We start from the raw sequence: 18,338 nt of genomic DNA on the forward strand, positions 1-18,338 counted from the left end.
CCTCCGACTTGCCTCAAAAGACCTTCTAAGGTCCCTTGATGTACCTTCTCTGCTTGTTCTACAAGATCTTGCCCTCTACAGAGAAGGAGGATGGGCGTCCATTCCCTCATTCTCTGGCGGAGTTCCAGTCAATCTTATAGATCGATGAGTTCCTCTCATCTTGACTTCTGAAAGCATAACATACCACATAACATTAGCATCATACGGTCCATGTGGAAACACATGAACCTACCTCACATACATCACATACATAGCATAACATTAATGCACATGCATATCATCATGGCATTTCACATCATCATACAAGACAGGACTCCACATCCTATCCTAGTGGACATGATCTCTCCTATTGTGCTTGCCCTTCTATAACCTCTATGAGACCGACACACTATAGGTCCAACCATTTGAACCTAGGGCTCTGATACCATTCTGTAACGACCCGAAAATCGGACCGCTACCGGCGCTAGGATCCAGATCGACTTAAAGTCACCGGGACCCATAGCAAGCCTAGCATACGTCCTGTACATCTGGTATAATCCCATACATGATCAAACATAAGCATAAAAACTTTAAAACATAAAACTGTAAACTTTTTCTTTCTTTCATACACCAAGCTTAACCTGTGCATGCACAACTCATAATCATAAACCCCAACACTAGAGTTCTCATCAACTACTCACGTGGGGCAACATACATTAAGCTTGGTTGTCATGCCTCATATAAAACATACATAAGGACCATGTACAAAGGGATTAACCACACTTTTAGGGCAAAGCACAACTCTAACTATTACATTACATTATAACATATTGCATTTCGTTACATATCTTTACAATACATCATGTCCACTACTAATCTATTACATAAACATGACCATAGACATAACCTTCTGATCTCCTGACTAACTCTGGCCCTGCAAACCTGGGGTTAGGGGAGAGGGGTGAGCTATAAAGCCTAGTGAGCAGAACTATAGAGAAAAACAGTTTATTATATCATATGCTTTCATGAAATGCATCACATCACAAACAATACACATCAAGGATGAATTCGTCACCATTAGCCCTTTTCATAAAAATCTCATCTCGTAACAAGTCCAACAATGCTCTATGCCAGGGGCGATACGGCCACGTCTGGACTTCACATAACTCTATGCCAGGGGCGATACGGCCACACCTGGACTCCTTTTACTCTATGCCAGGGGCGATACGGCCACACCTGGTCTTTCCATCTCTATGCCAGGGGCGATACGGCCACACCTGGTCTTTCCATCTCATATCATGCCATACATGTCCTATCATGTCATATCATGTCACATCATACTGAGGGCTAATGGATCATCCAATATTCATCCATATCATCATCACCGTATTATGCAATGCAACATATTCGTGAACTCTAATGCAAACAACCTATTACATAATCATGGAATTCGTGATGCATGAACATGCTTAGAACATTTAATTTCTTTGATATTAACAAGAGTTATGTTCTACTCACCTTGACTAGCTCTGGACCGACTCTGAAGCAGCTAACACTGCTAAACACCTTGGTTCCTCGGGTCCGGTCCTACACAGGTGGACTCCAATGAGGTGCCAAACACACTCTAAACAACTCATAAACAACTCCCCAAAAACCCCCTAAAACATCATAGAAACATGCATACAGAACACTCATGAAAGGGCTGGACAGGGCACTTTCGGCGGCCGAAGGTCCCTTCCAGAGACGAAAGTCATGCAGGTTCGGGGGCACCTTCGGCGGCCGAACCCTCTCTCCAGAGACGAAAGTCAGGCACTTTCGGCGGCCGAACATCACCTTCGGCGACCGAAAGTCTGCTCCAGCTCTGAAACACAACTTTCGGGGGCAAGGTTTGGCGGCCAATCCATGCATCCATAGGCAGGTTTGGCGGCCGAAACCACCTTCGGCGGCCGAACCTGAGTTCATCCAGAACTCAGCCTCATGCACCAACAGCCTCCCAAACCATTTCAAACACCCCAAAAAAAGCACCCAACTTCTTAAAACCAAGCATTAGCCCTTAACCATGCATAAAGGAGCTTAACAACTAGATTAAACTCCAAAAACAACATCAAAAGCATACATAGATAGCTTATGACCCACATAGGCCAAAACCATCAAAACAACCCATAATCTCACTTGATCTTTCCCAATCATGCATACACTCTCTCACATGCATAAACTAGCTCAAACCTTCAACATAACATCACATAAACACACATTGGGCACAAAACCCACATAAACCCTAACATGCATATCTACCCATACTCAAGCATTAAAACTCCTTAAAACTTCATTAAAACATAAAGGAAAGCATAGATCTACACTTACCTCTTGAAGATCGAGGGTTGGTGTGATCTCTAACTTGGAGATGGGAGGAAACAAACCCCTTGGGTCTCCAAGCTCCAAACTTGATCTTTGAACTCAAAACTCTTCAAAACAACCATGTAACTTATAAAAAAGTGAAGGATTGAAGAAAAAAACATGAAAATGACTAGAGGAGGACATGAACACACTTGAGCTCAAGAATGGGGAGAAAACTCGCCCATTTTCGGTCTGAGAGCCTTTTATAGGTGGCCTGGTTGACTACCTTCGGTAGCCTAACATGCCTCCTAAACTCATGCATGTTCGGCGGCCGAACTTGAGGTTCGGCGGCCGAACCTGGTTTCTGCCCTCACACTTTCAGAAGCCTAAAGCACTCCTGAAACAGCCCCATGTTCGGCGGCCGAACTTGACTTTCGGCGGCCGAACCTGGCAAATGCCTCCTTAGCCTATTCTTTTCAAAACTCAATTCTTTTTCATCTAAAACCATGAAATCAGTAAAAACATTTTAGAAACACATTTTAACCCTCTAGAAGACTCTGGCATCATCAAAATTCCAGATTCTAACGGAGATTCCGCCGGAAGGTAGGGTTTCCGATGCCGGAATCTAGCCGGGTATTACAATTTCTTCCTAGCATCATTCAATTTTTCACTAAAGAAGGCAATAGGCCTATTAGACTGTGATAACACATCGCTAATCCCAACTCTATAAGAATCACATTCAACCTCAAATAGTTTATCAAAATCAGGTAGACCAAGAATAGGGGCAGAAGTAAGTTTATCTTTAATCTCTTCAAATCTTTTGTTTGCAGTGTCAGTCCAAGTAAATTTCTGCACTATCTCTTTCTTCAAACAATCTGTGATAGGGGTAACAATACTGCTGAAAATTTTGATAAACCGCCGATAGAAAGTAATAAGTCCATGAATACTGCGAACTTCTGAAATAGATTTGGGAATGGGCCAGTTCTGTATTGCTTCTACCTTCTTTTCATCAACATGTATCCTATCTACACTAACAATAAATCCAAAAAAAAAGAACGTGCTCCGTCATATAGATGCATTTTTTAAAATTAATAACTAGCTCACTTTCTTGTAAGACTGTCATGACTTGACGAAGGTGCTGTAAATATTATTCTTTGCTATGACTAAAAATCAAGATGTCATCAAAATAAACAACCATAAATTTGTGTAAGAAAGGACGTAAAATCTGGTTCATAAGTCGCATGAATGTGCTAAGTGCATTCGTCAAATCAAACGGCATAACCAGCTACACATACAAGCCTTCCTTAGTTTTTAAGGTTGTCTTCCATTCATCTCCCTCCTTAATCCGAAGTTGGTAGTAGCCACTTTTAAAGTCGATCTTAGAAAAGACTTTAGACCCTGATAACTGATCCAACATGTTATCCAGTTGAGGAATAGGAAATCAATATTGAACCATAATTTTGTTGATGGCTCTGCTATCCATGCACATTCTCCAAGTTCCATCTTTCTTTGGAACCAATAAGGCAGGAACTCCGCAGGAGCTAATGCTCTCCCGAATATGCCTCTTCTTCAATAACTCTTCAACCTATTCTTGGAAGAGTTCACTCTCTTTTGGACTCATCTTGTAATGAGGTAGATTTGGTAATTTTGATCCAAGAATGAGATCAATCTGATGTTGAATATTTCGCAAAGGTGGAAGCTCTGAGGGTTCCTCCACTACCCTAGGAAACTCCTTCAATAGCATTGGTAAAGATGGTGCATACTCCACTGCCCCTTTTGTTCTCACCAGTAAAGCCAATGTGCCTCCAGATTTCTCAACTACGCCTGATAGCCTTTGCACCTCCGTAGAAACAGCAACAACAGTTTTTCCTTCCACTTTAGAATGTTTTGCAGAACCAAAAGGCAAAATAGTAATCTTCTTCCAATTCCATATAAACATGTATAAATTCTCCTTCCCCTTATGCAATGATGAATATCAAACTGTAAAGGACGACCTAACAAAATTTCACGGCAATCCATAACCACAATATCACAATTAACAGATTTAGTATAAGATTTATCGATCGAAATAGGCACACTGCAAATTCTATTGACTTCAATTGTTGGACCTTCCTTAATCCACCCAACTTTATGTAATACCCGGCTAGATTCAGACATCGGAATTCCTACCGTCCGGTGGAATTCGTGGATGTCAGAGGTCTCTGGAAGGGTAAGAGAAAGTTGTTCTAAAATGTTTTCAAATGTTTTAAAGGTTTAGAATGGAAACAGATTGAGTTTTGAAGAGAAAAGGCCAAGGAGGCATTTTGCCATGTTCGGCCGCCGAAGGTAAAGTTCGGCCGCCGAAAGTGCCCTGGATTTGGCCCCCGAAGGCAAAGTTCGGCCGCCGAACGTTGCATGGTTTCGCATGCAGTTTCGGCTGCCGAAGCTGAGGCGGTCAGTCGCCTATAAGAAACCCTCAGTCGGTGAAATGGATCCAAATTGCTTCCTTTTCATGCCCAGAGGTGAGTTCTTGATCTCCTTGGATTGTTTTCATGGTTTTTCTTCAAATCTTTCAAAGTTAAACAAGTTTTAAGGAAGTTTTATGTGTTTTTTGAAGAGTTTGAAAGCTTGGAGAAGTTTGGAGCTTGAATCTCCATTTGGATCACACCAGCCTTTGTTCTTCAAAAGGTAAGTGGAGATCCTTGGTGTTTATACTATTTTCTATGAGTTTTATGAAGGGAAGGGGAGTTAATGCTTGAGTTTGCGTGAGTTGTGCATATTAGGGTGTATGGACCCTTTATGCTTTATGTTTGTTTATTGAGCTTGTTTGTTGGAGTTTAAGGGGTCTTAAGCTCCTATATGCTTGTTGTAGGAGATATGAAGGAGTTAGAGAGGTTAAATGCATGTTGTGAAGGCTTGGAAGGTGTGGGAGGCGTGTTTATGCACGAAGCTGAGTTCTGGATGAACTCAGGTTCGGCAGCAGAAGGAGGATTCGGCCGCCGAACATGCCCGACTTTCGTCTCTGGAGGAGACATTCGGCCGCCGAAGGTGCTGCCGAAGGTGCCCTGTCCAGCCTTCCTTTGCTTGTTTTGCATGCATGTTTTGAGGTGTTCTAGAGGGGTTTTGGGGAATTGTTTTATCAGTTGCATAGAGTATGTGTGGTGCCTCATTTACGTCCTCCATTGTAGGATTGGACCCGAGGAACCGAGGTGTTTAGCAGTCGTAGCTGTTGCAGAGTTAGAGGTAGCCCAGAGTTAGCCAAGCAGTGGCTACAAGTGAGTGGAACTAAACTTAATATTTTATCTTGAGAAATGACACGATTCTAGCATGATCCATGCATCATAAACTACCCTGTTATGTTTAGGTTGTGTTGCATTAGAATTCACGAATAAGATGCATTGCATAGATGTTGTTCCTGTGGATGAATGTTGGATGATCCTTAGCCCTTGATAGAGATCAGATACAGAGTTATGGCATGAGATAGCCATACCAGGTCACTCCTGGATAGGCCAGGTCGCTCCTGGTACTATGAGTGAGACAGATAGCCTGTCAGATCAGAGTTAAGAGTAGACCAGGTGATGACATAGTCTCCTTGGCACAGTTGGTCATGTTATGATATCAGAGCAGAGATAAGAGTAGACCAGGTGATGACATAGTCTCCTTGGCACAGTTGGTCATATTATAACATGTAGTTGAGGGCTATTGGTGACAAATTCATCCGTGAGATGATATGTTTGTGATGCATTTCATGAAAAACATGTAATTAATGAATTATTTTATTGTTCCTCCTCACTGGGCTCTAGAGCTCATCCCACTCCCTTAACCCCAGTTTTGCAGGTTCCGAGATAGCTATGGGAAGTCAGAGTCAGCAAAAGTACAGAGGAAAGATATGCATGAATGTATGTTTGTAATAGCATAGTGGACATGATGTAATTAAAAGATTAGTTGTAATGTATAGATATGTACTGTCATATACTGGATAGACTTGTGCTTTCCCTCGTGTCATGGCTGTAGTGTGGTGTATGATTAATCCCTTGTACATGAATCCTGTTTTACGTTTCTTGATGAGAAATGTGTGAGTTAGGCTTAATGTATGGCTTCGATGAGATACCAGTGGGATGTGTTACAGATTAAAAGAGGTTTCAATCCCTTGAACCACAGCAGATAGTAGTCCCTAGTATAGGCCCTGAGGGCCATTTCAGATTGACATATCTGAGTAGCAGTAGTTACGCCTACAGAGTTTTACAGGATTGTTGAGTCGTTTTGTATCATGTATGGGATTTATCAGGTACACAGAGAGTATAGTCGGCTTGCTACGGGTCCCGGCGGCCTTAAGCCGATCTGGATCCTAGTGCCAGTGATGGTTCAGGCTGTTACAGAGGGGTACCGGTTTCCGGGTCGTTACACTTTATATGTAAAAGGGTGAGGCTATGTAGGCAACTGTAGCTTCTCTACCAATTGCTTAGCTCTCAGCTTCTCTTAACTACAACTATCAATAATTAGCCTGCAAATCGCTTCTCCCACTCGATACTTCGCCTGAAAAATCTTCCTCCTTTGCGTCTCATCCTCATATTTCGTCAAGCATAGAATTTTCTGCACTACATAGGTGACCTCTCCATCTTCAGAACCAGCAATAGATCCATCATCGCCATTCACTTCCTCCTCAGATTCAACCACCTGCTCAACCATATTAACCTGTTGACTTGCGGTTGTCGAAGCCGATAAAAAACAACCTTTCCGATTATCAACAATTTTACAACTGCAGATAGTGGTAAAGGATCGAATCCACAGAGAATTGTAAACTTATCTATTTTTCTCAACAAGACCAAGAGAATTAATTGAATGAGAAACTGAAAGCAAGTAACTGAAAGCGGATCAAAAGTAAAGTGCAGTAAAAGTAAAAAGGGGGGGTTTGAGATTGATTTGATTAACAAACTACGGACAGCAATTAAATGAGCAAGTAATAATTAAATAAAAGATAAATCTAATATGAGAAAGGTCTAGTTGAAGAGATGGATCCACTTTGGTTGTTTGGATTGATCATTGAAACTTATGTTCTCTTAATTGATTCAATAGATTAGTTATGGAGATGGAAAACGCTTCTCACCACCATGTCTCTCCTTATGATTAAATCAATTAGGGAACGTCCTCTAATCAATTACTAATTAACAAATTGCCAAGGAACGTCCTTGGGCCTTAGGCTTCAAAACAATTGTCAATTGCATGAAGAAATAGAGAGATCCAATCCTAGCTACTCAAACGTATGAGATGTTACTAGATCACACAATTCCTTGGTTTTTACACCAAGTGTTCTTATGTTAGAATAATTCTAGCAATTACGGACTTAAAATTATCCCAACTAACAATCAATTACCTTGTAATCAAGAATCAAGTGGCCAATTTGATCAAAACAACAAAGTAATCATGGATTCAAACACACAATTGCATGAATATTGAACTAATCAAAGACAAATAGTTTATGTTCAGATCTCACAATCCATAAAACAACCTTAGTTTCAACCAATCTTCAACTAGAATAAAAGGTTTCAGCCACTCATGGCTGAAACAAAAATCAAAAACAAGAAGAGAAGATGGAGAGGATGAACTGAATGGTGGAGAGGAGAGATGGAACGCCGGCTGCCCTTGCTTGGCCGAATTGGGGGAGTTGCAATCTGCCTCTCTTGGTCTTCTTGAAGCCTTTAAATATGTCTTGAGAGGCTGCCTAGGGTTTCTTGGCCGTCCATGTATCTTTTAGAGGCTGCCCAAAATACCATTGGTCCAAGGTGTGCCATCTATGCACATGTGTGGAGGGAAAAACGTGGGACTTATCTTCAATTGCAAGGAGTGGGCTCTTTGGTCTTTGTTTGCTGCCCAAATGTCTTCAAGATGCTGTCCAAGGTGCCCAAGACTTGCCTTCACACTCTCCTTGCCACCCATGCACTAATAAGGAAGGTGGAGCCTCCTTTGCAATTTGAATTTTGAATGTGCAAGGCATGTGTGGCATGTGTGACTTTCTTTGACTTCTTTGGCAAGTTGAATCTTGAAATTAAAAATTTGAATATGAATCTTGAATATTTGAATTTCAAAATACTTTCCTTATGTGGCTCTTCATATATGGCAAGTTGAGGCTTGACTTCTTGAATAAGGAAAGGGCTACTTGGAGATTTGAAATTTGAATTTCAAATTGTCTTGGCTGAATGTTCTTTCCATGTTTGCCACTTTCCTTATTTAGAACTTTCTTTATTTAGCTTCACTTGATTTCAACTTGGCAGGCTTGCTCTCCTTTGCTCCATTTAAGGCAGTTTTAAGGGTATTTTCTCCAAAATGTCCTTTTTCATCATTTTCTGCAAAATAATGTCAAGAGCACTAAATTAAGCAGAAATCATGTAAATAATCATCAATAATATTAAGATAAAAAGGATTAAAATATGCTCTATCAAATACCCCCACACCTAGCCTTTTGCTTGTCCTCAAGCAAATAAACATAGTCAGATAAGCTTTCTTTGCTACTTGATCCTTATTTCCACTTAAGCTCTTACTCAAGACACCTATTTTGAATTATTGCAATGAATAATATATGCATGAAGATTACTCACATTCTTTCCTTGTTTCCCTTTACTTAACATGGCTAGGATTTGTTTTACTCAAGAGAGAGATCATGCATGCACATATTAATTGTTCAGATAAGACTTTTTCTAGCTTTCAGAGTGACTTGTCCTTACCTTGAAGTACTTTATTCAGCTTTTTGCACTTTTAATTTTGCTTGAAAAAGTCACCAACCTTTTGACTTGAAGGTACATATTTGTGATACCTACTCCCAGTTACTCAGTTGGTCACCTGTCCAAGTGGCTACTAGCTCTGTTCATAGTCTTTTGACTATTGGAACAGTTTTCAATTTGTGCTTTTGAAGTCTAAGCCTTTGTGAATTTCTTTCTCACAATGATTTGGGCAAATCAACACCAATTGCTAAATCAAGTCATGTTAAGTTCATTCACACAATTTTCAATTTATTCTCTCTAATGAGTGTCATCAATATATTTTTCACCATGGCAAACTCAAGGATTCAGTTCAAAAGGCAATTCTCAAACATGAATATAACTCACTGCAATTGATTCAACATAAGTTTAAAGAGTCATCACATCAACGGGGTCATGGATAGAAAAACTCATCCAATATAGTTCATCAGTTTGAGTAGAGTAAATCAAAAAGAAGAAGAAGAAGGTTGTGGTTGTGTGTGTTTTATTGAAAGCATAAATGAAAAAAAAACTAAAGGGAGAACTGAAAGAAAAATCACATGAACTGCATAAAATCAAGCAAAAATTGCAAATTCTGAAAGAAAAAAAAATTTTCGCAGAACTGAAGAAGAAAAAAAGAAGAAGGGAAGAAGAAGAGAAGAAGAGAAGAGATATGCACCCCCACACCTAAATCATGCATTGTCCTCAATGTATAAGAAACATAAAAGAATAAAGGAAACTGAGTACTCCCCTGGGGTGTAAGGTGCATGGTGCGATTCACTTAGGCTGAATGAGTGACGAACAGATGTTTATCTGGGAAGTCTTCCTTGACTGGACCAGGCACAGAGCTAGATGGGAGCCGACTGAGGTGGTCAGCTACTAGATTTTCTTTCCCTTTCTTGTCTCTTATCTCCAGATCAAACACTTGTAATAGAAGAATCTACCGAATGAGTCTCGGTTTTGCTTCCTTTTTCTTGATCAAATATCGCAAAGCTGCATGGCCAGAATAGACAATGACTTTGGTCCCCAAGAGATATGGTCTGAATTTCTCTAAAGCAAATACAACAGCCAAGAGCTCCTTCTCTGTTGTTGTGTAGTTGCTTTGTGTAACATCCAGTGTGCGAGAGGCATAGTGAATGACGTGGGGTGAGTTTCCCACACATTGCCCCAAGACTGCTCCTACTGCATAGTTGCTTGCATCACACATGATTTCAAAGGTCAAGTTCCAATCAGGTGCTTGAATAACTGGGGCAGTCACAAGCAATTTCTTTATGAGATCAAATGCAGTTTGACAACCTGTATCAAAATCAAATGTCACATCTTGTTGGAGCAATTTACATAAGGCTGTGTGATTTTGGAGAAATCTTTTATGAATCTCCTATAGAATCCTGCATGACCAAGGAAAGAACGGACTTCTTTAACATTTGTAGGATAAGGCAGATTTTTAATTGTATCTACCTTAGCCTTGTCTACTTCAATTCCTTTAGCTGAAACAACATGTCCTAAAACCATACCTTGATTAACCATAAAATGATATTTTTCATAATTAAGCACAACGTTAGACTCAAGGCATCTCTGTAGGATCTTTTCCAAGTTGGCAAGGAATTCTTCAAAAGAGTTACCATGCACTGTGAAGTCATCCATGAACACTTCAATTATCTTACCCATATAGTCAGAGAATATGCTCATCATGGATCGCTGAAAGGTGGCAGGTGCATTGCATAGTCCAAATGGCATTCTTCTAAAGGCAAAAGTGCCAAAAGGATAAGTGAAGGTGGTCTTCTCTTGGTCTTCTGGAGCAACTGGAATCTGATAAAAACCTGAATAACCATCAAGACAACAATAATGGGACTTACCTGCAAGCCTTTCAAGCATCTGATCAATGAAAGGTAGTGGGAAGTGGTCTTTTCTTATTGCAGCATTTAGCTTTCTGTAGTCCATGCACACTCTCCATCCATTCTGAACTCTTATGGGAACAAGTTCTCCTTCAACATTTGGAACAATGGTAATTCCAGTTTTCTTTGGAACTACATGCACAGGACTTAACCATTTGCTATCAGAGATAGGATAGATAATACCTGCATCTAGGAGCTTGACTATTTCTTTCTTTACTACCTCCATCATAGGTGGATTCAGTCTTCTTTGAGCATCTCTGACTGGCTTGCATTCATCCTCCATGTGTATTCTATGCATGCATGTATGGCTCCTTTGTGTTTCTGCAGTACTCTCAGGAGGCTTGCTTCTTCATGTTGGCTCAACTCATTAGACACTATTACTGGTAGTGTCTTGTCAGCTCCCAAGTACATGTATTTCAGATGGCCTGGAAGAGGTTTCAAATCTACTTCTGTTGCTTTCTGACTGGTGTTCTGCGTTGGACTCTTTTCAGTTGTTCCTTGCGCAAGGACTAACTGCAAAGGCGGACTGGAAGAGCTTGCTTACGTTGGAGGCTGTGGAGCAAGGTTCGGCTGCCGAAAGGAAGTGGAGCTCGGCGGCCGAAAGATCAAGGCTTCAGTTTGCGCAGGTCCTCCCTGAAGTGGTGCGACTGACTTTCCTTTATTCTGCGTTTGACTGCAGACTACCTGTTGGATGCTACAGACTGTTTCTTTAATTTTTGGCTCTTTCTAGCTCTCAATCTGTACCTGATCAATATCTCTGCAGAAATCACTGTTAAGAATATCATCTTGATTTTCATCAAAAATTTCCTGGCTCAAACAATCAACAATATCAAGTCCATAAACAGGGGATATATCATGTGGATATTTCATAGCAGCATAGACATTATATTTAATGACTTCCCCTTCAAACTCCATAGTTAAAGTATCATCATGCACATCAATCTTAGTCCTAGCAGTACTCAAGAAAGGACGTCCAAGAAGGATATCAGAACTAGTATTACAACTGTCTTCCTTAGTATCAATCACATAAAAATCTGCAGGAAATACAAGTTCATCTACTTAAACTAACACATCTTCTAAAACACCTATAGGATGTACCACAGATCTATCAGCTAATTGTATCACAACTCTTGTGTCCTTTAGTGCACATGCATTCAAAGATTTATAGATGGAGAGAGGCATAACATTAATGGATGCACCAAGATCACACATAGCTTTCTTAATACCAACATTCCCAATCTTGCAAGAAATAGCAAACATACCTTTATCTTTGCATTTAGTAGGGAGTTCTCTTTTAATCACAGCAGTAACAACTTCACCTACACTTACTTTCTCTCTTGCAGCTATCTTTCTTCTATTGGTACATAGTTCTTTCAGAAATTTTGCGTACCTGGGAATCTGCTTAACAGCATCTAGCAGTGGTATGTTGATTTTCACCTTTTTGAAAGTCTCAAGAATCTCCTTTTCTTCCTTTTCTTTTTGTGTTCTTTCAAATCTCTTTGGAAAAGGAGGTGGAATGTGGAAGCTTACCTTTTGTTCAGTCTTTTGCGCAGGAGGTGCTGCAGATTGCACAGGAGGTGCTGCAGATGCTTGCCTTTGCGCAACTGGCTCTTCAGAATGCGCTGGAGAGGCTTCTGAATCAATTGGCTTTTGCGCTTCTTGCTTCTCTTGCTCATAACTAGCATTTTGAAGTTCTTTCTCACTTCTCAAGGTGATGGCACTCACATTCTGTCTGGGGTTAGTTTCAGTTTAGGAAGGAAGCTTACCTTGGGATTCAGATTTGCTCATTAGCTGTCCCACCTGTTGTTGGAGAGTCTGCACAGAGTTTGTAAGTGTTTCTATCATCCTTTCAAGGTGTGGATTGGAACTTGAAGGTGCTGGTTGGGCTTGATTCCTGTGGTAGTTCTGATAGTTCTGATTATTGTTGGCCCTTCCATAGCAAAAATTGGGATGGTCCTTCCAGCCTGGATTGTATGTATTGGAATATGGATCATGTCTAGGCTGGTTATTGTATCCACCAATGGCATTGACTTGCTGATTGTCTTCTTGAAGTGTAGGACACTGATCAGTGGGGTGTCCTACATATGCACATATCCCACATGGCCTAGGTGGCTAGGATGCTTGAGCTTGTTGAGCAAATCCTATGACAACATTTTTCATCATAGAGGTTAGTTTAGAAAGCTGAGAAGAAATATCGGGTGAGCTTACCTTATTTACTCCTCTCTGCAGTTGCTTTTCTTCTCCATATTGCCTAGATGAGGCTGCAAGCGTTGAGATCAACTCTCTCATCTCCCTAGGTGTTTTGTCTGCAATGGATCCTCCACAGGCTACATCAATGAACCTTCTTTCTAATGAGAGCAATCCTCCATAGAAGAACTGCATGAGGGACTTATCTGATATATCATGTTGTGGACAACCTGTACACAGTCTTTCAAACCTTTCCCAATAATCATATAAATCCTCAGTTGGTTTTTGACTTATGCTAGTGATTTCTCTTATTATGCCAATGGCTTTAGATGTTGGAAAATATTTGTTCAGAAAAGTTATAACCATATCATCCCAAGAAGTAATAGATCCAGGTGGCAGATAAAATAACCAATCTTTAGCATAGTCATCCAATGAAAAAGGAAAAGCTCTTAACTTAACATGATCTTCAGAAATACCTTGAGGTCTCATAGATGAACAAACAATATTGAACTCTTTCAAGTGCTTGTATGGATTTTCATTTTGCAAACCTCTAAATTTAGGAAGAAGATGGATCAAACTTGTTTTCAGTTCAAAGGGAACTATCAGAGGTGGATAGGAGATGCAAAGTGGTGCTTGATCGCCTACAGGTATTGCCAATTCTCTCATGGTTCTTTCTCTTGGCATTGGAGCTCTAATGGCTGGATTTTCTTGAATTATTTGCTGATGGACAACATGTTCATTGTGGGCAGCAGGTTGTGCATTATGTTCAGCCATTGGTGCGGCTTGGTGTGTTTCAGATGAAGCTTCTGCGCAGGGCACTCCTTCAGGCGCAGGTGTGGCTTCGGTTGGGTGTTCAGGCGCAGTGGCTTGCTTTCCTAGTCTTCTGATGGTGCGTTCAATTTTCGGATCGTAAGGCAGAGTGTCCCTACGTTCAGATCTGGTCATGAAAGAAAAATAAACAAGTTAGAACAATTCCCCGGCAACGGCGCCAATTTTTGACTCGCGGTTATCGAAGCCGGTCAAAAATAACCTTTCTGGTTATCAATAATTTTACAACTGTAGATAGTGGTAAAGGATCGAATCCACAGAGAATTGTAAACTTATCTATTTTTCTCAACAAGACCAAGATAATTAATTGAATAAGAAACTGAAAGCGGATCAAAAGTAAAGTGCAGTAAAAGTAAAAAGGGAGGGTTTGAGATTGATTTGATTAACAAACTATGGACATCAATTAAATGAGCAAGTAATAATTAAATAAAAGATAAATCTAATATGAGAAAGGTCTAGTTGAAGAGATGGATCAACTTTGGTTGTTTGGATTGATCATTGAAACTTATGTTCTCTTGATTGATTCAATAGATTAGTTATGGAGATGGAAAACGCTTCTCACCACCATGTCTCTCCTTATGATTAAATCAATTAGGGAACGTCCTCTAATCAATTACTAATTAACAAATTGCCAAGGAATGTCCTTGGGCCTTAGGCATCAAAACAATTATCAATTGCATAAAGAATGAGAGAGATCCAATCCTAGCTACTCAAACGCATGAGATGTTGCTAGATCACACAATTCCTTGGTTTTTACACCAAGTGTTCTTATGTTAGAATAATTCCAGCAATTACGGACTAAAAATTATCCCAACTAACAATCAATTACCTTATAATCAAGAATCAAGTGGCCAATTTGATCAAAACAACAAAGTAATCATGGATTCAAACATACAATTGCATGAATATTGAACTAATCAAAGACAAATAGTTTATGTTCAGATCTCACAATCCATAAAACAACCTTAGTTTCAACCAATCTTCAACTAGAATAAAAAGTTTCAGCCACTCATGGCTGAAACAAAAATCAAAAACAAGAAGAGAAGATGGAGAGGATGAACTGAATGGTGGAGAGGAGAGATGGAGCGCCGGCTGCCCTTGCTTGGCCGAATTGGGAGAGTTACAATCTGCCTCTCTTGGTCTTCTTGAAACCTTTAAATATGTCTTGAGAGGCCGCCTAGGGTTTCTTGGCCGTCCATGTATCTTTTAGACGCTGCTCAAAATACCCTTGGTCCAAGGTGTGCCATCTATGCACATGTGTGGAGGGAAAAATGTGGGACTTGTCTTCAATTGCAAGGAGTGGGCTCTTTGGTCTTTGTTTGCTGCCCAAATATCTTCAAGATGCTGTCCAAGGTGCCCAAGACTTGCCTTCACACTCTCCTTGTCGCCCATGCACTAATAAGGAAGGTGGAGCCTCCTTTGCAATTTGAATTTTGAATGTGCAAGGCATATGTGGCATGTGTGACTTTCTTTGGCTTCTTTGGCAAGTTGAATCTTGGAATTAAAAATTTGAATATGAATCTTGAATATTTGAATTTCAAAATACTTTCCTTATTTGGCTCTTCATATATGGCAAGTTGAGGCTTGGCTTCTTGAATAAGGAAAGGGCTACTTGGAGATTTGAAATTTGAATTTCAAATTGTCTTGGCTGAATGTTCTTTCCATGTTTGCCACTTTTCTTATTTAGAACTTTCCTTATTTAGCTTCACTTGATTTCAACTTGGCAGGCTTGCTCTCCTTTGCTCCATTTAAGGCAGTTTTAAAGGTATTTTCTCCAAAATGTTCTTTTTCATCATTTTCTGCAAAATAATGTCAAGAGCACTAAATTAAGCAGAAATCATGTAAATAATCATCAATAATACCAAGATAAAAAGGACTAAAATATACTCTATCACCTGTCGACGATCATTATTAATTCCTCTGCATTCTGGATAATTATTTGATCGATGACCAAGTTGCCTGCAGTGATAATATACGTCTCAAGTTGGTTTCTGATAAGGATTGGTTTTGTTTTCTTTGTCTGCTGTAGTGCTGACTGCTTTTTCCTTACTGTCTCTCCTTTCTTCTACAGTATTCTGAGGATTGCCAGAATTTACAACCCTAGAAGGCCGTCTGCTATAATTACCTCTATACTGTTGAGTTTCTATCAAACCATAATTTTTATAATTAAAATTTTGATTAGACTGATGTTAAGGCTGCCAATCAACACGTTCTTCTACTCTTTTTGCCATCTCAATGGCATCTGCCAAAGTAAAAATCACAGTTACTCTCATCATACAATAAATTTTGTGATTCAGTCCCCTCTGATAATGAGCAACCTTCTTGGTTTTGTTCTCATAGTTTTCACATGTCACTTGCAATCTCAAAAACTCCTCCGTATATTCATCCACCTTCAAATCCCTTGAATACAGTTATGATACCGGTTATACAAAATTTGAGCATGATCACTTGACAAGAATCGTTGTTCAATCATCTGCTTCATCAACAGCCAGTTTCGTATAGGTTCCAGTATCCTGCAATAGAGTTCATTTTGAACATAATTTCACCATACTGCTGCACCACCCTTTAATTTATAAGCCATAATTGGAACCTGTTGATCATCATCCACTTTCATAACTTCAAAAATCTGATCAACCTCCGCCAACCAATCAAGGACAGATTCTATAACCAATGAACCATAAAAGTTTTGAAGGTCTATCTTTATCTTGTAACCTTTGTGATAATCCTATTGGAGATTTGCAGCCATAGGATTTGCGAACACAGGATTTCAAACTGGCTTTGGGCATTTGGCTGTGGTGGGTTGGTTGTTACTCTGTTGTAATGCTAGCTGTTTGATCATTTCCCTCAATTCTGCCAAGGATGTCTCAATTGCAACGAGTCACGCCTCTTGATTGTCGGTCATGGATGAACTTTGCTCTGATACTAATTGAAATAGGACTGATTAGACTTCGTCAGGATTTTTAACCAATAACATTTAGCTAAGATGAAATTTAGAAAACGAAATGCTAGAAGCCGAAATCTCTTATTGAATTCTCAAAAATTGAAAAGTATCTCAAATAGTTAAAAAAGTGTGATCATTCAGTCTTCTATAAATAATCATAAGCTGGCATTATTTTTCTTGTTGTGTATGTTGATGAAATTGTTATTATAGGGAATGATTATGTAGGGATATCTTCCTTCAAGGCTTTATTGCATAATAGCTTCTATATGAAAGACTTGGGCCAGCTAAAATACTTCTTGGAAGTAGAATTTTAAATAAGTAAGAAATTTTCTTATCTCAGAGAAAATATGTCCTTGACTTGTTTATAGAAACTGAGAAGTTAGGAGTTAAGGCCTGCAACACATTAATGATTCCTAATGAACATCTCATAAAAGATGATGGTGATCTCTATGATGATCCAGAGAGGTACATAAGATTGGTTGGAAAATTAAACTATCTTATTGTAATGACCATGCCATGTAGTAAGTGTTTGAGTCAGTTCATATCTGCACGCATAGTCAAACATTGGATAAATCTGGAACAAATCCTATGTTACTTGAAGGGAACTCCTAGGCTTGTTATACTATATAGTGATCATGGAAACTCTAGCATCAAGTGCTTTTCAAATGTTAATTGGGCTGAATCCAAAAGTGGTAGAAGGTCCACTACAGGCTACTATGTTTTTATTGGAGGGAACTTAGTATCATGAAAGAGTAAGAAGCAGAGTGTTGTATACAAATCAATTGCAAAATTTGAATACAAAGCCACGGCTCAATTTACTTGTGAGATTTTGTAGATAAACCATTTATTAGTAAAAATTACTTGAATCTCTCATCACTAGTAAAACTGTGGTGTAATAATCAAGTAGCTCTCCACGTTGCCTCTAACCCAGTGTACCATGAGTAGACAAAATATATTAAAGTCCATTATCACTTTATCCATTAAAAGGTTCAAGAGAATGTGATCTCCATTAGATATGTGAAGGCAGGGGAACAATTAGGTGATTTGTTTACAAAAGCATTAAATTGATCTCGAGTAGAATATCTTTGTAATATACTAAGCATGATTAACATCTACTCTAGCTTGAGGGGCAAGGAGGGTTATGATATGTAAATTATTAAGTTTCCATGTACATAGCATAATTATTGGCATAATATTAGGGATCTAACTATTTTTCCACAGATAGATTTTGTAACCTGTATAAATACCTATTCATTCATAGTAGAATATAAAGTTTTTCTCCATTTTTAGTCTGATTTTACACTTTGAAATGGAAGGTGGTTGGTAGATGTAAAGGTGAATACTAGGTGATTCACTCATAAGGTCATTTCTAAAGATGGTGAACAACTTATGGTGTTGACAGCAGTTTATGCTAGCCCAGCATCAATGAAACAGAATTATCTATGGCGTGATCTCCAT

The sequence above is a fragment of the Manihot esculenta genome, chromosome 16 (genome assembly GCF_001659605.2).
Source record: "Manihot esculenta cultivar AM560-2 chromosome 16, M.esculenta_v8, whole genome shotgun sequence".
NCBI classification, from domain to species: Eukaryota; Viridiplantae; Streptophyta; class Magnoliopsida; order Malpighiales; family Euphorbiaceae; genus Manihot; species Manihot esculenta.